The sequence below is a fragment of the Mixophyes fleayi genome, chromosome 1, assembly GCF_038048845.1.
Source record: "Mixophyes fleayi isolate aMixFle1 chromosome 1, aMixFle1.hap1, whole genome shotgun sequence".
Classification (NCBI taxonomy): domain Eukaryota; kingdom Metazoa; phylum Chordata; class Amphibia; order Anura; family Limnodynastidae; genus Mixophyes; species Mixophyes fleayi.
The window spans coordinates 168,343,171-168,366,386 of NC_134402.1; positions in this window are offsets into that span (position 1 = coordinate 168,343,171).

The window sequence follows — 23,216 nt, forward strand, 5'->3', positions numbered from 1 at the left end:
TGCACAGAAAATGGGGGGGTGGATGCTACATAAAATGTGTGTGTGGGGAGAATGGATGCTACAGAAAATGTGTGTGTGGGGGAGAATGGATTTGCACAGAAAATGGGGGGGGGGGAGACTGGATGCTACAGAAAATGGGGGGGGGGATGGGTGCTACATAAAATGTGTGTGGGGAGAATGGATGCTACATAAAATGTGTGTGAGGAGAATGGATGCTACATAAAATGTGTGTGTGGGGAGAATGGATGCTACATAAAATGTGTGTGTGGGGAGAATGGATGCTACAGAAAATGTGTGTGTGGGGGAGAATGGATTTGCACAGAAAATGGGGGGGGGGGGGAGACTGGAGGCTATAGAAAATGTGTGTGTGGGGGAGAATGGATTTGCACAGAAAATGGGGGGGAGACTGGATGCTACAGAAGATGGGGGGGGTGGATGCTACATAAAATGTGTGTGTGGGGAGAATGGATGCTACATAAAATGTGTGTGTGGGGAGAATGGATGCTACATAAAATGTGTGTGTGGGGGAGAATGGATTTGCACAGAAAATGGGGGGGGGGAGACTGGAGGCTATAGAAAATGTGTGTGTGGGGGAGAATGGATTTGCACAGAAAATGGGGGGGAGACTGGATGCTACAGAAGATGGGGGGGTGGATGCTACATAAAATGTGTGTGTGGGGAGAATGGATGCTACATAAAATGTGTGTGTGGGGAGAATGGATGCTACATAAAATGTGTGTGTGGGGAGAATGGATGCTACAGAAAATGTGTGTGTGGGGGAGAATGGATTTGCACAGAAAATGGGGGGGGGGAGACTGGAGGCTACAGAAGATGGGGGGATGGATGCTACATAAAATGTGTGTGTGGGGAGAATGGATGCTACAGAAAATGTGTGTGGGGGGAGAATGGATGCTACAGAAAATCGGGGAAGGGGAGGAGGCTGGAGAAAATGGGGAGATGGGGGATTACACTTATAAATGTCCTTAAGTTAGAGACTATGGAGTCTATGTACTAAAATAGTGCCGTGACAAATTGCAGCTATGCAAGGACATATGTGTCATATGTGAGAATAGCTGATGGGCATGTGTGAGTGAAGTTTGTGGGCAGCGGGGTACATGTCAGTCTGTAACAGGTGAGTGATGTAAAGTTTTCTTTTTTTTGTTTGTTTTGTTCTGAAATCTAGCATTTGGAGCCTCCCCTCTAGATATCCTGTGTTTGCTCCTGGGCAGCAGTGAAGCCTGGACAGCATTCTGTGCCAGACATCGGTGCTGCGTCAGACATTTGGACTGCATCCTAGCCAGCCAAGAGGAGGTAAGAGTTATTATTTTTATTTTAGAAATGTCAAGTGTGTTAGGGGCTGTGAAATATATATATTTTTTTATTATTTGAGGGGGGGGGGGGTGGGGGGCGACAAGTTTAAGCTTTGCCTAGGGTGCCGAGCAACCTTGCACCGGCCCTGTATATACCTGATGATATCATTAGCAGTATAAAGAGGGAAGATTCACTGTATTTATGTATTCCTTTTCAACTCCCCTTTCCTTGTCCATCATATTCTGCCTTTTTATTCATTTGTTTTTTCCACCATTTTTAAAAATGATATCTGTTTATTTTCTGTGACTCCATTTACTGATTGCATTCATGAAATTTCATTAAAGGCTTTAAGGCATAAAGTAGTACACATCTTTCAACAATGCTTTTATGTCTGCTATTTGATGCTTTGTATGACAAAAGGAAAGCCTTAGCACAAGTCTTAAAAATTACCACAATAATACCAGTCTAAAATGTACATTTTCTGCTAGTACAGAACATCTTTTCTGTGCCACCCATATACCAATTTTTTCATTGTCATTGCTCTCTGTAATCAAAGCCCCTACACCATTCCTTCTTTAAACGTAAATAATTCTATTTAATTGAAATATTAATAATAGACTAATACAAGTCTGAACATAACTTGCATGTAATTTGTTGAAAAAAGAGCACAGAACTTATGCCTAGCATCGACCATATTCAAATCCAACAGAAATGTATCTCAAGATACATTTCCATTTAAATCTGAGTGTAAGTATACTCTGCTTCACAGTACTTGTCATACGTAGATGAACAGAACAGACAGCAGTATCCACACATATGCATGCAAGTTAGATAAAAGGTAGCAGCAAAACCCATTAAAAAAACATTTTTGAACATGATATCAAATCTTTAGTTATTTATAAAGTGCCATTAATTCCGCAGCACTGTACAGAGAACTCATTCACATCAGTCCCTGCCCCATTGGAGTTATAGCATTATAGTTTATACTCCATAACTATAATGCTATAACTCTATAGCATAGAGTTATAGCATTATAGTTTATCTTCCATAAAAATGGTCTGTACAAGCTAGTGGCATGCATACATGTACTTTTTAAATAAAGGACTATGCCGTGACAGTCATTGTAGCAGTTGCAAATGATATGGCTGAAAACAAGCGCACTTATAAGAAACCCAGGACTTGAATTTACCGCATTTGCATCAGAATGCTCTTACTGAACATTTGCATTCAGAAAAAACTGCATGCAATGGCGTTTATTGGCGTAAAGTCCATTTTTGAGCATGCACAGAGCTAGTTCACGCAAGATACTCTACTCAAATGAACATATGTCTGAACATGAGTCAGGCCCATAATTGCAAAACAAGTGATCCGAGTACCTTCATTATATATATATGCTGTCCTTGGTCTGGGTCTATGTGACCTTTCCAGAAATCTAGGCAAAGATATTTCTAGATTATCCTAGCCAGTTTCAGCCTAATCAGATATCTCCCGTTGGAATAATAGTTAATTGAAAAAAACACATCTTCTAAGATAACCTATTGATAAGATCTCTGTATATCAGTGGTGTAAATCAACTCTTAATACTGTATTTACTCATTGGAGGTAAGTAACAGTCATGCCTAAGGACCTGATTTAATTCCCAAGTGGTAACATTAGATCTACTTCCTAGAAGATGGACTGTTATTGATTGTTACTGTCAGAATAACAGTCTTGCGGCAACATAAGATAAGAGTTACAATTTATTAGAGAGTGGTTTTTTTTTTTTTGTTTTTTTTTTAATTAATCATTGTTAAAATTTAAAGATCATAAATAGATATGATTGAAAATTTTACAGTTCAGTTTTATAAACTCTAGGACATCTAGGGGATGTTTTATTTTCACTAAAACACTCTATTTAAAGATGGGTTAAACATTTGATGACACACACTTTCAACTGTCACTGCTGTTTCAACATCTGTTCAGCTGCCATCTGAGCTCAATTGTAATTGATGTTGCTAACTTTGTTTGGCTGCTGAACCCTCTGCACTCAACTGTCAGCATTCTGGACTTCGACGTGTCAGAGCTACAGAAACTGCTTACTTTATTATCCCATGCCAGTGAGCGGTAAAGTATCCTTCACCTCTTCCATTTCCATGCATTATTTGAATCAGTTGTTCCTTTCCACTCTCTCATTACCTACCCCAGCTATTACACATTCATTCACATCTTTTGACCATGCACCTACTCTCTCCTGGTCACCACACTTCTTTCTCCATCATCTGGTTTCTCCCTCCCCTATCATGATTTTGCCTTCACTACTTCCCTCCTCACTGGTCTGCACACATGAACTGTATTGTCTCCTACATAAATAGAATTAAACCTCACACCCAAAAATCCTACTCATATGTCCTTTTTCTCACCCTGCTCCTTCTCATGGCTACTAGCAACATCTCACTTAACCCTGGACTACATACAATCTCCATTCTCTGCTCACGGTCATCACTCCATCTCAAACCTTTCCATTCACCGCAATCCTGCCAACCTTACCCACATATCTCCACTACCCTCTCTTCCCCTCTCCTGTGCACTATGAAGCGCCAGATCTGTTTGTACCAAACTTTCCTTCATTCATGAACTTTTCATTTCTAAATCCCTACACCTCCTTGCCATTACAGAAACTTGGCTCATCTCCTCTGACATTACTTCCCCAGGGGCTCTCTCCTATGGGGGCCTCACCCCCAGCCATACCCCCATACCTAGAAACTGTCACGGGCACTAGGAGTTCTGCCCAGGATTCACCAGTTGATAATGCTTACCAGAGGGGCGGGGTTTACACAGCGGTCCTCTGGGCAGTAGGATGAATAGTAGGAACGTATATAACAGCAGATGGAGAGAGAATGCCAATGGAATAGATGAGAGTCAGTGACTTGCAGCTATACTGGTAGGAGAGTCAGCGACTTGCAGCTGTACTGGTAGGAGAGTCAGCGACTTGCAGCTGTAGTGGAACGGCAGGTCTCAACCAAGGAGAGCAGAGTGGACGTGAACAGGTGAAGGGAGGTAACGGGAGAGTCAGTGGTCTGCGGATAGCAAGTTGTACCACTGCTGTGATGAGAAGACTTGTCCAGGTGCAGGTAGGTAGCGGGAGAGTCAGTGGTCTGCGTACAGCAAGTTGTACCACTGCGAGGAGGTAAGGACTTGTCCAGGTGCGGATAAGTGGAGTAGTGATAAGAGTCTATAACTGTATAAATACAATTGGAGAGCAGAGGAGCTAGTCCCAAACAGATATGCAGCGTCACAGCTAATAGTCTATACCGGGTATGTATACCGCTGCTGAGTAGAGAGGCTTGTCCACAGCGGATATGCAGGATAACAACTGATAGTCAATAACAAGTATGCATATCGCTGCTGAGTAGAGAAGCTTGTTCAAACAGATATGCAGCGTGACGGCTAATAGTCTATAGCGGGTATGGATACCGCTGCTGAGTAGAGAAGCTTGTCCAAAGCGGATATGCAGGATAACAGCTGATAGTCAATAACAAGTATGCATACCGCTGCTGAGTAGAGAAGCTTGTCCAACGAGGATATGCAGGCACAGCAGGAGAACTGAGAGACTGTAGCGGGTATGGGAACCGCAGGTGAGCAGAGCAGGTAATCCAGCAGACAGCTGAAGACACGAGCAGGACACAGGAGTCAGTAGCGGGTATAGGAACCACTGATGAGCAAAGCAGGTAATCCAGCAGGAAACTGAAGATACGAGCAGGACACAGGAGACAGTAGCGGGTATGGGAACCGCCGATGAGCAGAGCAGGTAATCCAGCAGGAAACTGAAGATATGAGCAGGACACAGGAGACACCTTAAGAGACTCACAGGGAATGAGACTCAAGATCAGGCAACGATACAATGGCCACAGGTGCCTTAAATAGGGAGAGGTGACTGATCCACCAATTAGGTTAAAAGCAAGGTCATGGATGCTGCGCATGCGCAGTCCATCAAGATGGCGGACGGCCGCGGCTCAGGACAGGCGCCGGCAGGAAGGATAGAGAACCATGCACCAGCACAGAGGCACTCACGGTCCGGTGAGTGACAGAAACAGACAAAGTGGTGGAGTGGGTATTCTACTTTCTCCAAGTTGCACCTTCCAAGTCATACCCTGTGAACCCTTACTCTGATTCTCTACCTTTGAAGTCCACACTGTCCATCTATTTTATCCTCTCCACCTCTGTGTTGCTGTCTTTTATTGCCCCTCAGGCCAATTTGACCAATTTCTTGACAACTTTGCGGCCTGGCTCACTTATTTCCTATCCTTTGGCCTGCCTTCTCTCATATTAGGCAGTTTCTACATTCCCATTGATAATCCCACTGTCTCTTTTACCACTAAACTTTTTTCACCTCATCTTCCACCCACTGTGAGGGACACTCTTTTGACCTTGTTTTCTCCCACTACCGCTCCATCTCTAGTTTCACTTTACATTCCCACTCTCGGGCCACAACCTCCTTTCCTTTCAGCCTCACCTTACCTATTGGCCTCCCCTTTGCACCCAAATCCACATGTACACAATGACACCTAAGTGCCCTTAACCCAACCCACTTCTCATCTTCACTAAAACAACTATTTTCCCCAATGTCTGCATTGTCTTGTCTTAATCAGGCTGCCTCTTTCTACAACAAAACACTCACTTCAACCCTAGAAAATGTAGCTCCAGCTACCACATACAGTCTCCAAAAATCCAAACCTCAACCATGGCACACCAAACAGACCTCATACCTGCAAAAGCGCTCCCGCACTGCAGAGCGCCACTAGAGGAAATATCGTTCCAATCCTGATTTCCTCCACTTTAAATGCATCTTTTCATCTTACAGCATTGCCCTTTCAATTGCCAAACAAACATTCTTCAAATCTCTAATATCCACCCAGTCTTCTAATCCACATCGCCTCTTTGCCACCTTCAATTTACCTCTCTGCCCCCTGCACCTCCTCCCCTTTCTCCCTCGGAGCCCATGATTTGTCACCTACTTCAAAGAAAAAATCAACACCATTCGACGATATATTTCCTCATGCCAAATTCAACATTCTGCACCCACTCTACCCACCTTCACCTATACTCTCCAATACACCCTTAATTCATTCTCTCCAGTAACTGAAGGCAAAATCTCTACACGCATCTCATCATCTCTACCTACAAACTGTCCCCTCAAACTATTCCTGTTCAACTTCTCCGCTACCTCTCCTCCACTGCATGCCCACCTCTATCTCACTTGTTCAACCTGTGTCTCTCCACTGGCACATTTCCATCCTCCTTAAAACATGCACTCATCTCACCAATTCTAAAGAAACCATCTCTCGATCCATCCTATCTAACTACCGCCCTATTTCTCTCCTGCCCTTTGCCTCCAAACTACTTGAACGATTAGTGTACAAATGCCTCCCCCACTTTATCTCCTCTCACTCCATTCTTGACACTCTGCAATCAGGCTTCAGTCCCCAACATTCCACTGAAACTGCTGTCATAACAGTGATTGATGATCTACTTACTGCAAAGTCTAATGGTCATTTCTCATTTCTGTCATACTCATTCTCCTGGAACTCTCTGTTGCTTTTGACACTGTTGATCACCCTCTTCTCCTACACACCCTTCACTACCTTAGCCTTTGTGACACAGTTCTTTCCTTGATCATTTCCTACCTATTGAATTGCTTCTTAAGTGTTTCTACCTTTGGCACATCCTCCCCTCCACTTCTACTATCTGTTGGGTTCCCACAAGGCTCTGTTCTTGGCCCTTTACTTTTTTCATTGTACACCTCTTCTTTTGGGGCACTAATTTTCTCATTCGGCTTAAAGCACTACTTCTACACCTAAATCTATATCTCTTCCCCTGACCTCTTCCCTTCGGCACTATCTCATATAACCTGCTGTCTTTCAGCTACCTCCACATGGATGTCCCAAGGGTACCTAAAGCTCAACATATCCAAAACAGAGCTTTTTATCGTCCCTTCTGCCAGACTCACCACATCTTTTCAAATCTCCCTCACTGTTAATAACACCACAATTTCCCTAGTCTCCCAAGCCTGATACCTTGGCATCACACTTGATTCCGCCCTCTGCTTTATTCTTCCCATCCAGTCTCTTTCCCAGTCCTGTCGATTCCATCTCAAAAACATTGCCAAATATTCCCTTTTCTTACTCAACATGCTACCAAAACTCTTATCCATTCTCTCATCATCTCCTATCTTAACTACTGCAACCTCCTGCTATCTGGAACTCCTGACACCCATATAGCCACACTTCAATCCATCCTAAATGCTGCTGCAAGACCAATCTTCCTCTCTCACCGCTCCACATCTGCTGCACCACTTTGCAAATCCCTACACTGGATCCCTGTGTCCTCCAGAATCCAATTTAAATAACTCAGCCTTACCTTACCTACAAAGCCCTCCACAACACCATACCTTTATACATCTTAAATTTCATATAAAAATGCTCTCCCTCCCGCCTTCTAAGATCTACCATTGACTTGCACCGTGTCTCATCTCTGGTAACCACTTCTCAGTTGCGCCTACAAAACTAATCCTGTGCTGCTCCCCACTTATGGAATTCCCTACCACACCCTATCAGGATCTCCCACAGCCTACAAATCTTTAGAGTTTGTCTAAAGATTGTAGGCTTGTTTCATGTCTACATTTAATTTGTTTGTCTTGTTTGTCCTTGTCTTATGTATGTCCTTGTTTTATGTAGGTCCTTGTTTTCCCTACTGTGCGAGGCTGTGGATCACGGTGGCACCTTACAAATCTACGATAATAATAATAATGATAATAATGATAATAATAATAATAATAATAATAATAATAATAATAATAATAATAAATTAACCCTGGTATGACCAAGTATAATGTTTGCCAATGTGTGGTTGCCAAATTGATTTATTAACATTCCTCAATACTAAACAGGATACATAAAACCATTAGAGGGGGGATATTTGCACAATGTTCTACTCAAAAAGACTATGTGGGGCAAAATTAAAATTGTAGTTATTTTTTTATGTAGAAAAAGAAATATACTGTGTTGTGCAAATATAAAAAGTGTTTCTCAGTACATTTCTCAGTACAAGAAAGGAATATAGGGTTTGACCCATTAAGGAAAGTAAGGCAAAAAAGGAGTAAATGTTCATGTAGCATACAAATACTTAATCGCTTTATTTTTACACTGACATGTAAAGTTAATCTAGGACATGCCCTACACAAACTATAATTCTGTCCGCACATTTTAAATTTCTTTCTCCCTCCAATGCAACATGGTATTGCCTAGGTGCAAAGTTACTCCTTTTTTATGCTTTTTTTCCCCTTAATGACTCAGGCCCATAGAGTATATTAATAGTACTATATTTGCTGATCTTGAATAGATAAATTAAAGTGGTTACAATTTGGTTAGTGGTTATAGAAATAGCAATGTAAAATTCATCTGTTTACACCCTGTTTTGAAATGGATGGGGTTTTAGAACTATTAAACTGCTTCAGAAAGTTTGTGATGTCAATTTCGATTTACCCATTTCCTGAAAGCCTACTCCCCAAAGTTAGCAACACCAAAAAAATCTGAACTCTTTGGGTGGATTAATGCTGTTGAGGGCAACAATAATTGTACAGTTGGTTATAGTTGCATTTACACCTCTCACAAATACTTATGGTTAGATTATATATCAATCTACTGGTTTACTGTCATATTCATATTGTCATATTCATTCTCATCAATTCTCATTTTAATTTGCATTTTTATTGTCTTTACACCAGTGGTTATTAATTTTAAATTATTTGCAGGTTTTATAGAGACAAGCTATTTTTATCTGTCTTTATTTTTATTTGATGTATTCTACATGTTAGCATGTGTTGTGCAAGTTAACAGTTTTTTTTTAGTTAACAGTTTTTTGTTAAAATAATTTTTATTTTAGATTAATAATTATAACCAGTTTTAAAGGCTAATATTAACTCTTGTGTGGAATCTGTGCTCATATTATTAGTATGCACATAGTGGGAAACCTAATTTCACAACATTTCCTGAAATGCTCTGCAAACGAGCACGTCCTCAAAGTTGCATAAAACAAGATACCCAGACTGAATTTTAATTCCTTCAGATTGATTAGGCTTCCCTTCTATACACCACACTCTCACAATGTTTTTTAAAATAAAACACAAACTGAAGTATCATCTAGAGATGCCATAGGAATATCAAACGCAAGGCTGCTCTAATAGGGCATATAAAATAACAAAGATTTGTAGCATTCTTAAACAGGGCCGGTGCAAGGTTTCTCAGCGCCCTAGGCAAAGCTTCAGCTTACCGCCTTTCCTCCCCCCAATTCCCACTTCCTAGCCCCTCACACACTTGACATTTGTAAAATAAAAATAGTAACTCTTACCTCCACTTGGCTGGCTGGTAAGGCTGCAGTCTAGATGCACTGATGTCCAGAAGTACTGAAGTCTGACGCAGAATGTTGTCCAGGCTTCTCTGTTGCCCCGAAGCAAACACAGGATATCTAGAGGGGAGGCTCCAAATATTAGATTTCAGAACAAAACAAAACAAAAAATCATGCACCTGTTACACACAGACATGTCCCCCGCTGCCCACCAGCTTTTCTCACAAATGCCACCCATACCCATACATGCCACCTCCATTCCACCAGCTTTTCTCATATATTCCTGCCCACTAGCTTTTCTTTCATATGCAACCCCTTCAGGTGCCCCCTCTCTTTCTGTTCCCCATTTTTATGGTGTCCCGCTCTCTGTCTGTCTCCCCATTTTGCAGGTGCCTCCTCTCTCTCTCTGTCTCCCCATTTTTATGGTGCCTCCTCTCTCTCTGTCTCCCCATTTTTATGTTGCCTCCTCTTAATCTATCTTTTCAGGTGCCCCCTTTTTCTCTGTCTCCCCATTTTTCTGGTGCCCCCTCTCTCACTCCCCATTTTTCTGATGTTCCTGCTATCTTTCTTCCCATGTTTATTTTGCCCTCTCCCTATTTTTATGGTGCCCTCCCTCTGTCTTCCCATTTTTCTGTTGTCTCTTTTCTCTGTCTCCCCTTTTTTCCAGTGCCCCCTCTCTCTCTGTCTCCCAATTTTTCAATTTCTCTGGTGCCTCCTCTCTCTCTGTCTCCCTATTTATATGTTGCCTCCTCTCTCTCTATCTCCCTATTTTTCAGGTGCCCCCTTTCTCTCTGCCTCCCCAGTTTTCTGGTGCCCCTCTCTCCCTCCACATTTTTCTGGTGTTCTTTCTCTCTCTCTTCCCATGTTTCTTTTGCCCTCTCTTTCCCTATTTTTATGGTGCCCTCCCTCTTGTCTTCCCATTTTTCTGTTGTCTCTTCTCTCTGTCTCCCCTTTTTTCCAGTGCCCCTTCTCTCTCTGTCTCCCAATTTTTTAATTTTTCTGGTGCACCCCCCACCACACACACACACACACACACACACACACACACACACACACACACACACACACACACACACACACACACACACACCTTCAACAGCCCCTCTACCTCCATTTTCTCTTCATTAGCATAATTACCTTTTCTTCTTTTCTTTTATCATCTTTTTCACTCCTTACTTCTTCTTTCACTCCTTCTTTCTTCTTGGAGCCTCTCAGCGCCTCTCTGTTGACAGCGACTTGATAGTGATTTGAGGGTGGGCTGGAGAGTGTTGGAGTAGGGGCCTGATTCATTAAGGAACTTAAATTAAGAAGTTTCTTATTTAAGTCTCCTGGACAAAACCATGTTACAATGCAAGGGGTGAAAATTACTGTTTTTTCATGTAGCTCACAAATATCTTTAAATTTCAGTGTACAAATAAGCTATGAAGTATTTGTGTGCTACATGAAAAAACAGTCAGCATTTAACTTACACACACACACACACACAGCTATATATATATACATATAATCTCAAAGTTTTCTGGTATACAGTGGTAAATAGATAGCTAGGTGTGTTTGTATGTGTGTATATACATATATATGTATGTCTATATGTATAGCTCAGTGGTTCCCAAACCGTGTGCTGTGGCTCCCTGGGGTGCCTTGGCAATCTCACAGGGGGGCCTCGGCCAGGGCCAGTGGTAAGCAAGGCGGGGGACTACTTGGTAATTATTTTATCTTAGGGGTGCCTTGAAAAAATTATGGAGGCCCTAAGGCTGCCTTGAACTGAAAAAGTTTGGAATCCACTGATATAGCTAGCTATCTATATACCACTGTATACCAGAACACTTAAATAATATATAATTGAAATTGAATTATTTCTTATTTTATAACGCTAATATCATGTTAATATTAAAAATAATGAGACCAACAAATAAACGTTCATGTTATTTCACACAATAGTGCTCCCAGTTCATATTATGCCACACAGTTGTGTCCCAGATCATATTATATCTCAAAACTGTGCCCCCCCAGTTTTATCTATCATAATTGTGCCCCCAACTCGCATTAACCCTCATAGTTGTGCCCCCATTTCATATTATCCCTCATAGTTGTGCCCCCAGTTCATGTTACATCTCCTAGTTGTGAACTCAGTTCATGTTATGCCTCATAGTTGTGCCCCCATTTATGTAAGCTACATTTACATTTGAAGATTTTACTTGATTGTCAGCAAGAAGATAGTTTTGCAAGAGAGAACAGATAAAATAGTATAGTAAATGCTTTCAGGTATGTGTGAGCAACTACTCATTTGATGCAGCTTAAACTCCTTTACTTGATATTAACGGTGCTTTGGTAGACTTGTTTTTAACTAAACGGAACTCGTTCAGCGGCAGCGCTCAGCCTCTCATTGTAACAGGGAGAGGTGAGGGCAGGAGGGGTAGTTTCTGACAATAAAAAGCACTACTTGTAAACATAAAATTATACTGTTAATGGGGAGGCTGTTAAACTAAATTAAAAAATGTCCATAACTGTATGTTACAACCATTATGATGGTTAATTTATATGCTTTCATTTAAAAGCTGCTGTTTAATTTTCTATTTCTAATGTATATTTTTGTATTTAATCATACATGTGTCTATCCGTATAAATAATGGTTATTTATTGATTGATACACATTTCATCTCTATTTTCTTTACATGATACATGTGAAATTGACCTTATTTGCAAGGTCCGCTTTTTCTTTATAGACTACACTTGGTGCTATATGCTATCCTCCGTGGGCAGACCACACCCCCTTAATGACTTGCCACACACCATCTTGCAGTTGGCCACACCCCAATGTAGTGGGCTTCTATCATTGCATTCCCCCGCTGAGCCCTTTATGTCCCAGTCCGACACTGGTTACCACTAATGAGTGTAGCAGGTAATAGGTGATTTGCAGCAGAAAACGTGGAGAGATGATAGAGATGATCTGCCATAGTTACCCCTAACAAGTAGAGCAGGTAATAGGTGAGTTGCAGCAAGTCACTTAGAGAGATGATAGTGATGATCTGCAGTAGTTACCACTAGCGAGTGGAGCAGGTAATAGGTGATTTGCAGCAGCACACTTGGAAAGATGATAGCGAAGATCTGCAGGAGTTACCACTAACGAGTGGAGCAGGTTATAGGTGATACGCAGCAGAATGCATGAGCTGCCTCCAGGCCTGCCTCCATGCGAGAAGAACCAGCACTAAGAGAAGCTGGGAGGAGCCTTATAAACGAGAGGTAACCAATGGATGAGCGTGACAGGTGAACACAGTTGAGATGATCACCTGCGCATGTACAGAGCCGATTGCCGGCCTTACAGCCGGGAAAGAAGCAGGGAATAAGGAATGAATGATGCTCAGGTTACCAGGTGGCACCCGTGGGTGAGCGGCGTGTGACACACATTTGCAGGTAACGGGTCTGCTTTGTGTGGCATGGTTGGGGTTTGAATCGTCAGAGACTGTATGTCGTGGCTGGAGCTGCTTCTAGTTCTGAAGTGAGTGTTTTGTTGTACAAAGAGACAGCCATAGGTGCAGTCATAGGGAAAAGTAGTTATTTTTTATATTTACTTATAGCTGTGAATGTGTGTGGAATTGGATACAGGAGGAAGAGCATGTGATAAGGTGAGGCTAAAGGAAAGAAGGTTTTTGGTCAAAGAGTTGGAAGGCTAAAATGGAGAAACTAGAGATAGAGCAGTAGCAGAAGAAGAAGTGGGAGTGTCCATCAAAGTGTGTGGTAGATGAGGTTCACTGGAAGAGACAAAAGTAGGAAATAAGTGAAATAAGTTTAGCGGCAGCAGAGACAGTGGTGTTATCAATGAGAATTTTTAAATCACCTAGTATGGGAGAAGGTAGGTTATTGAGTTGGGAAATGAGGCCTGAGGGGAGGGGGCTATATATGGCAGCAACAAGGTGAGAAGGAAAAAATATATGGATAGTGTGGACTTCAAAGAAAGAGAAAGAGAGTGAGGGTTCATCAGAAGGTAGGACTCAGACGTTGCAGCTTGGATAAATATAAAGTAATGGATAGTATGTGGATAAGTTTGGTGAGATTGGAAGTATATGGTGGATGGAAAACATTGGAGTAGAGCAAGGAGTGTGAGCAGATAGTGGTAATTATATGGGGCCCAGGTGAAATGTTGCCAGCAGCTATTAAAAGGTGCAGAGTGAGAACGAGAACTTGTGTAGGCTGGTGAGTGTATTGGGTACAGGAAATAAAACAGTTCATGAGAGGGGACAGGTGATGTCTCTTACCAGATACTTCATGGTAGTCATCTGGAAGCATTATCCTCCTTCATGGTGCCTGAATTGGTGTTGACACCTAGAGGACTTTAGGGCCCTGGAACAGCATGTTTTTGGGCCTCCTCCATAGATGATTAGGAATGTGTGCGCCACTAAAGGGAGCATGGTCACAGCATGTTGGGGTGTATGGCCACACTGGAACATGGCTGTCTAGAGAAGAGAAGCAAATACAATTCTGCATTGTCATGTGCACTATTGACACGTGCGTTGCAATGTCCACTACTCTTCAATGCAATGAGTAAGACACACCTGCCTGCAATTGGGACAAAAGTCCTGACTATCAAGACAGTAGGACAGTCATCTAAAAGCAGCACTGTCCTGCCTAAAGCTTGACAGTTGGGAGGTATGCAGGTGTTTTAATGAAACAGACAAATATGAAAAAACTGCAACTTTACTTTATACATGACTTATTTAAAGAGCAAATACATTAAAATAAATGTTAAATAACATTTTTTTGCTGTAAAGATATAAAGGAACTTAACTTTAACATAATATGACCTATTACAACTTCAAACTTAAATATTAAAATAATTTTGGTGACATATATCAGTGGTCCTGTAAATGCCCTCCCTAGCCACATCATGCCCTCCCTAGCCATATCATGCCCTCCCTAGCCATATCATGCCCTCCCTAGCCACACCAAGGTCATCCCCAACCACATCATGCCTTCCCCAGCCACATCATGCCCAAAGTCCACTGTACTTACCTGCGCAAGTGAACCTCCCCCACCTTCCTAGGGTTCTGTTTCCTAATATGCCTTACTAGTTTAAGATCATTTGGATTAATGTTACGCTGTCCTTATACACATGGTCAAATGCAGAATTTCAAGAGGGTGATAACAAATGCTTGATTGCAGAGGGTGTGTGACCATTCCATGGAGATAGCATGACCATCTAATGGAAGGAGTGCAACTAGCACTTAAGAAGTGCTAATGCACCTCCAGCCCACTACATGTTTTTTTTTTGTAATACCGCACACACCACTGTTTATTGTGTGTGGCTCACTCTTCACATTGCACTGCACTGCAGAGCAACATGACAAGGGACATACTAAATGGTCTTTGCCTTCTAATTATATTCCTCCTTTTTTAATATCCATCATACTCTCCTACTTATTACAGCCAGATTCCCTCATATCACATTAACAAGGATTGCTACCTGTCATATCACTTGTTGCTCTCTGTCATATCTGTTATCACCATCCTCATTGCCCCCTCTCATACTTCATTTCCATTCTATTTGCTCCTTGCCATATCTCATTGCAATCTTCATGACCTGCTCTCTTTGATTATTATTATTATTATTATTATTATTAATTTTTATTTATAGGGCGCCACAAAGTATCCTTAGCGCCGTACAAGGACAAACAATGGCACAGTACAAGGTGAAACAGCACAGTACAAGTAACAGTAAGCACTATAACTCTGGGGGCTCAGTCACAGCAAGAAAGAGAGGGAGGGGAAAAGTGAGTACAGGCAGGTAACTATGGCCCAAGAGGGTGGGCACGGATGACAGGTAAAGAGTCACTGAGGGGAGCGGAGAGAAGCGAGAGGAGACAGAGGGCAGAGGGTAGGAGAGGAGGTAAACTGAGTAGCTGGAGAGCGCAGTTAAAAGTGATGGAAACAGGAGGAAGGAGAGCCCTGCTCAAAGGAGCGTAGAATCTAAAGGGAGGGGAAGACAGACAGGCACATGGATGAGATGGGAGAGACGGAGACGGAGTCGAGGAAGGGGGAGAAGGGAAGAAGGGATGAGAAAGAGAGGAAGCCGACCAGTGGGAGTTTAGGCATGAGACTGGAAGGCTTTTAGGAAAAGGTGGGTTTTTAATGTTCGTTTGAAAGAGGACAGATTAGGGGAAGTTCTGATGGAGCGGGGGAACTTGTTCCAATGGAGGGGAGCGGCGCGGGAGAAGTCTTGAATACGTGCGTGAGAGGAGGTAATCAGGGGGGAAGAGAGGCGACGATCGTTGGACGATCGCAGAGGGCGGGAGGGAGTGTGAATAGAGATAAGGTTAGAGATGTAGGGAGCAGTGGAGTTGGCGAGGGCCTTGTAAGTGAGAGTGAGGAGCTTGAAAAGGATTCTGTAGGGGAAGGGGAGCCAGTGAAGGGCTTGGTAGAGTGGGGAGACAGAGGTGGAACGGCGAGAGAGGAAAATAAGCCTAGCAGCGGCGTTAAGTACAGATCTAAGAGGAGCGAGATGAGAGAGGGGGAGGCCGATAAGGAGAAGGTTGCAGTAGTCCAAGCGGGAGATAATCAGAGAGTGGACGAGAGATTTGGTGGCAACCTGGGAGAGGAAAGGCCGAATGCGGGCAATGTTGCGAAGCTGGAAACGGCAGGATTTGGCGAGAGAGTGAATGTGAGGGGCAAAGGAGAGAGAGGAGTCGAGGATGACACCTAGGCAGCGGAGTTGGGGAACATCCTCATTGCCCCAACTCCTGTCTGATTGCCAGCCTCATTGCCTTTCTCCTTGACCCCACTATATGCATTATGGCCAGACTCCTTATAATGCATAAATGCCCCTGTTCCTCCATTTACCTCTTGCCGCACTGTACCATATTAGAGTCCTGAACAACACCTGCTCGAACAGAGTGTGCTCCTCCCACTATATTCAGAGAGGAAGTGTGATTATACATACTTCATTTCTGAGCATTGTTACAATTGTCACTCTAGAATACCAGCCCGCACTGGATTTTGGAATGTCAGTTTGAATGAGTGGCCACACCACAGTTTTTCTCCTTGCAGTGCTCAGAAAGACCGACAAGGAGAGAATGCTGCAATGTTATAGCTAGATTAAATTCAAACTTAATACTGTGGGCCTGATTTTGAGTTAGGAGCAAAGCAAAGAAAAAGAGCAACTTTGCACCTTGGCAAAACCATGTTGCATTAGAGGGGAGGTAAATTTAAAATGTAGGGATAGATTTATAGTTGGAATATGGCATGTCATAGATCAACTTTAATTTCAGTGTAAGACTAAAGCCATCAATTATTTGTGTGCTACATGAAAAACCAGTATTTTTCTTGTGGACAAAAAAAATAAATCAATTTGTACCCCTTGCATTGTAACATGGTTTGTCTATGTGCAAAGTTGCTCCTTTTCTTTGCTTTCTCCTAACTCAAAATCATACCCTGTGTGTGCAGGTTTGATCTGGGCAAGAAGGTGGTATGGCCTATGACGGAGTGAGATTTAAATGCATGTGGGGAGAGGTTCTGGGTAACAGAAAACCTCACCCTAAGTGCTTACCTGATACACTATTATGATAAGAAAATAAGATACATAAGAAAACATTGCTTTTATATCAAATCAACAGATCTGGGGGTAAATGTATCAATATGCGGGTTCTTCAACACCCGCGTGTTCAGCCTCTTCCGCGATTAAATTTCAAGCGGCGCTGCATTGTAAAGGGTTAACTTCCCTTTACAATGCAGCGCCGCTTGAAATTTAATCGCGGAAGAGGCTGAACACGCGGGTGTTGAAGAACCCGCATATTGATACATTTACCCCCTGATGTAAGAAAGACCAAATATAAAGTAATAATAATATTAATAATAGTAATTTTACAGATTTGGCTTGCAGTTTATTTTTTTATTCGATTTGCCTTAGCTTTTTCTTCTGTAAAACTAGTTTAAATTCATCTTCTTGCATGAAGTCTTTTAAAGTTGTCTAAATTGTGCATCTTTAATTAACTGAGCAACTGCACCTGTGAGCAGTGTCTTAGTTTGTAAGCCAGAACATTGTTAGAGATAAAGGCTGAAAGGCAATTTAGTATCATCAGCTTCCAAAGGAAAATGAAAAAGTTATGAGTGCATGTTCAAAATGATTATTGTTAGGTAGAATGATTTTTAATGGGTCTCTTAAGCAAGAAAATCACATCTCTCTTAATAAAGGTAAGTTCCATAGTAAATTTAAAAAAGTGCTATTACATATGAACACAATTGATTGCTGAAGTCCTTTTCGGCCATGCTGTAGCCAGACAACTTACAGTGGCAAATACAGAAAGTGTATGTGAGAAAAGAAATGGCACCACTCACTTTAATTGCATTTTGCAGCATGAGAAATTCTCAGTTACTTTAAAAATTCATACTTCCCTGAAGTCAAAGAAACACAATCTAGGCTGGGGAAAATAACTCTGCAGTTGCTTAGCTGTCTGGGAGGCTGAGCTCTTCATAAGGGCTAAAGGGTGAGCAATCTAGTCATTGGATACCACTCATGTACACATCAAGGAGCTCCAGAGAAGAAAAAAAGACACTGCAAGGTAGTCAGACATCCAAAGTAAAGCTTCCCAGAATTAGAGTATTCCCAGAGTAATTATATATTCCTTAAGCCTAGCCACTGTCTAGATTTACAACTTTAGGGTTGCCTGCAAAGACAGTCCATAAACCATCCACCTGACCATGTCAAGTTCCCTTCGCTGAAGAGCTATGGACACCCTCTTGTGGTAACAAAACGTCAGAACAATGTTAAAAAGATGGATGTAGACACCTAAAGGACATGTACACAAAACTTGTCACTTGTCATATATCGGTTATTTTGTACTAAAAGAAGATATTCTATAATATATTAATATAACCTTTGATTTGAGCTGCTATCATAATAAAAATATTAAGAATAACATAAATGCCAAATACTTAAGCTTCCTTTCTTGCTTAGAGTTACAACACTGTGGAATTTTTTTATACTTTTTGCACTTTTTTTAAACTCTAATTGAACATGTAGGGTATGCATATATTACCACAGTATTGGGACAAAGTGTTATTATTGCAAATGTTATTTTTTGTATAAATATATAGATTTAATTTATATATAAAATCACCAGTTATCATAATGGACTTGAAATGTATTGTAGATTTTAATATTACATCAAATTTGAGTATGTTTACTTTGGTGTTTCATTATTAGGCATAGTTTAAGACCCCCTTTTCTCTAGGTTATAATTCATTTTAAAAGCAATGTTATGATTCTTTATTGAGCTCTCTGTGGTTCCTTCACACTACTCATGTATTCAGTTGATCTCAGACACACGCTTTACTTTCAAACAAGCTGCTATGTGTACTCTCACATACTGCCATCGCAAAGTATTTTTTATTTTCTAGTAGTATATAGCAGAACACAATCATGGAATACAATAAAATGGATTTTATAAAATATACACCAGATGCAAGTAAAGCCCATTTGTGAGGAAATATGAATGCTCAGGACAGTGTGCAATACACATCGGAAAAATGGTCAAGTGAGCCCTAACTTTTAAACTGGGTGTGATAGCACATATGCACATTAATGGTCTGATTCATTAAGGCACGCATACTGAGCGCAATGTGCGTTTGTTTTAAAATGCATGGAATTCAGGCATTCGCACGCCTGTATTCAACAGGAGCAGATTGTACGCTGATGAATTCGGGTGTAGGTCTGCTTAGCTCTACTACACCAAACACTGCAGAATACATCCAATACCTATTCGAAATATAAATTCGCAAAAGAATGCACATAAAAAAAATTAAATTAATGTCAACTTTCAATAATATAAGGATTAATGATAAAACAGTTTCCAAAAAATATGGGGTTTTTTACATTTTTTTTCTTCCGTGAAATACATTTATAAGGATGTTCTTAATGTCTATGGAACATAAAATACATTTTTACAGTTGCTTCTGATTGCAAACACATGTTATAGCATGCATACGAGACTTTCATCGCTAGTAATCAGGACTTAGCCTAGCCCAGTAGCTGGAGCAAGAGATACGACATAAAAACAAGTACTTTTGAGATGCCCATAGCTTGAATCGGACATGGGTGCATGCAATCCAGTTTGGTGAGCCCTTACTGTACACTGACTACCGACAAACACCCCTTTCCCGCCCTGATCCCTCCCAGAAATCATAAGCTGTAATAAGTGTCGCTTGTGTACGAAGATGAATTCAATGTTGCTGCATTTATTTGCGTTTGGTCCGGTACTGAGCATGCGCAGGTCAAATTTGGAGATTGCACGCACAAAATCGGAATTTACATTCCCGGATGAATCAGGCTCTCAAGGAGGAAACATGATTTAAATCCAGGTGGCAGCTTCTGCTTTAGCTTCTACTTATTTATTTATTGACAGTTATTTTTATGGTGCCTACTGTTGCAATTCGTTTGTTAACTTCCCCCCATTGCTTGAGATTTTTTTTCATGAGCTATCAAAAAAAAAAGGTAACTTTAGTGGATTGCATGAATCATGTAATTTAATTTGTTATATCCTTCTGTAACACTCCATTTATATTCAAATTTATAGAAGGTGACCATGTGACTCCTTAGTATTTGGATAAAGGTTGTCTTCGAAAAAATTTAGTAAAATCACCAATATATGTATGAAATCCAAATTGTCTTAGCCAATACACTTATCTGAGTTAACATCAGCAGATCTGGAAAATCCACACAAATAGAGTGGCTGGTTAAGGTATAAGGTTGGATTTGTTTTTCCATAAACAAAAATGAATCATTTGACACACAAAACAAAATTATTTGTTATTTGATTTGTGGCAGGATTGCTCTTGGCATAAGCCACCATTCTAGTAGTTATACATACATTTTTAGATTATTTATTTTTCAAATATATTCTGTGTACAATATGTTATCTGCACTTGGCAAAAAAACATGTTTTTGCATAGCAGTTTCTGTATTTTAATTGCTGTATACATCTTAGCTATTATTTGGTCAAACATCTTGAATTCAATCTCTTTTTTTGAACACATATGGAATGACACAGTAAGCTGGGATTTGTACTGTATTATATTTTCACATGGTAAACTTTAACATCAAGATCCCTAGTGTAGTATCTCTATAATAAATGCCAGGACGCTAGTGGAACTGTAAATGCCTATTCTTGGCATGACATTTGCTTTACATTTTATACAAAAAAATGTTTTTATTCTTCTTAATATTATGAAGATCATTTTATTTTTAAGATTTCTTTTGTGGAAATAAATACTGACTTTTTCTCCTAATTATGCCCCAAATGATAATAGCTTGTTTATTGCAAAAGGAAAATTAGTTTATCACTTTTTGAAAAGCAAAGTAATGTCATGCTAGTTTGCTCCAAACATCCTTTATATCCTATATGCTTATATACATAATTATGGCAAACAAGTAAAATAGTGTATAAGTAGAACTCATTTAAATCAGTCTATTGTTTTGTAGTTGTATACTGCAGAAGACATAGCATCAGCTTTCTCAGTAATCTATTAGAATAATGTAAATTGTATTTTATTTCTTAAAAGACAAGAAAACATAATACTAATTATTATTTTTATTATTATTGTTATTATTATTATTATTATTATTATTATTATTATTATTATTATTATCATTATCACTCTTATTTGTTAAAAAATAGATAGATAGATAGATAGATAGATAAAATAATAAGAGGAAGAAGGACGATCATCATTAATATAATTGATGTGTTAAACATTCTCATAGTTCAGTCTGAAGCACTCATCCCCAAACACAACCATACTGGTTTCTAATAATAATAATAATAATACTGTAAAAATCTTTTAAGGACAATAACAGTGGGCACCATTTTTGTTACCTATATTACTAGGGTGCTGCTGAATTCCATTCTCATATATATACTGGCAGGAAATAGTTCACCAGAAGATCACCCTGGTCACCTCCCAGATGTAAGGTGTCGGTTGCAGCACAATCTTGTTGCGAAAGCATATAGGGTGAAAGTGAGAATAAGTGAAGCAAATCTGTTTACCTTATACACAATAACTGTTTTGAAGTGATAAAGAACTATTTTGTAGTATCCGCAAAATTGGAAATGGAAAATGGTAAGTGCTTTGTGATCACCCAGGCAATTGGGAGCCAGGGCATAAAGGGGCCAAGTCACTTCAAAGCAATGTGCCCTGGATGGTTTCAGGAACAGTACTCAGTTATGATGGAACATCATGGATTCTTCCTCACGCACCATAGAGGTGTGCAGGATAATTTGCAATGTTGAAATACTATAGCACCTGGAAATGTGCACGGTCGGGCACTGCGGCGATGAATCTGCCCCTTAGAGGCTGATTAAGAGTTAGGTGTAAATTTTGGCCAATTTACTTTCCAAATGTTACTTGGGGGCTGGCTGCTGATGTAAGATGTAGTATTCCTGAGATAGACCAAGTGCCGGTGGATAAATGGTGATAGAGCCACAGACCATAATTTCACAGTTGGGAAGAGTGCCCAGGACAGATCCTGGGGGAGCATGTTAGGTGGCAGGAAACTGCTATTTGTGTAGAGACTAGTGAGTGAGCACAGGAACATTATTGGATTTATTTTACATGCAGTGTGGGAGGGTAGTTTATTTTGTGTGAGAGAAACATTGTAGTCCATATATGGGGCAGGGTTAACAACATTCAAAACTCAGATGAAACATGATTCAAATACTCTGTTTTTCTGGCCAAAATAATATTAAATATAATTTACAGACTTCAATAGCACTGTGTTCCTAATAACTAAATTATCATTAAATAGTAACATTTCAATAAAAAAGTGCATAAATATTTCAGTACTTTATTTTATTCTGCAGGAATAGCCAGCCAAACAACATATACATTTTATTTTTAAATAATTAAAAAAATATTTATTATATTATGTTATATTTTTAATTACCTCTTTACAAGTGACTTACTTCAAGTATGTCACTCTTTATATTCTAAAGGACACTGGTTGGTAGATTAAAAGTATATCCCACCACATTATCTAATTCTTGCTCACTTTCTAAGTAAGACTGATGTAAGTCCTACTAGCTTGCACTGCATTCTCATGAAAATAGATAAATGTCCTATAAAAAAAGATAATAGTTTGGGGACAGCACTTCTGTGGGTCCTAGAACTAAGCTGCTTTAGAATGATGTATTTTGGCATAGACAGCTGCTGGCCATGTTAGGGCTTAGGAAACGCAATTCAAGTATCTCTGGCACCTTAGCAGTAATAGATCAGTTATAGTAATAATAAAAATAATATATCATTGTAGATATGTGGGGGAGACCCACATCATGTTTCAATCACTCATTTGACTCCCCTGGTCAAAAAGTACAATTAATTAATTTAAAAAATATGAACAAAAAAAAGTAAAATCTGGATAATAATGGATTAATGTCACAGAGAATTAATTTAGCTTAAAACACACTAAGGGGTATATTTACTAAACTGCGGGTTTGAAAAAGTGGAGATGTTGCCTATAGCAACCAATCGGATTGTAG